Source organism: Sinocyclocheilus anshuiensis, unplaced genomic scaffold (genome assembly GCF_001515605.1).
Source record: "Sinocyclocheilus anshuiensis isolate Anshui unplaced genomic scaffold, SAMN03320099.WGS_v1.1 scaffold1517, whole genome shotgun sequence".
In the NCBI taxonomy this organism is placed as follows: domain Eukaryota; kingdom Metazoa; phylum Chordata; class Actinopteri; order Cypriniformes; family Cyprinidae; genus Sinocyclocheilus; species Sinocyclocheilus anshuiensis.
The window spans coordinates 242,018-242,272 of record NW_015540950.1 but is presented as its reverse complement, the minus strand read 5'-3'; positions in this window follow the sequence as shown (position 1 = coordinate 242,272).

The following is a 255-nucleotide window of genomic DNA, read 5'->3' as shown; positions in this document are numbered from 1 at the left end:
CCAAAACTCGCGTTTGAATCATCAGTGGCAAATCCTTTAAATGAAAACGTACTTACAGTCTGTGAGTCAGAGCAGCCGTCATTGTAGTCTACTCTCCCAGGATCAGGAAACAGTCCTCCATAAAATGTGCTGCACACATCTGAATATTTGGGTTGAACTGTTCTGGAACAGTGTTACTTAATCACCTTAATCACTGATTTCTAGTCGTGTCCTCTTTTGGAAGACCAAACAAAGTAGTTTCACTTAACACAGCGT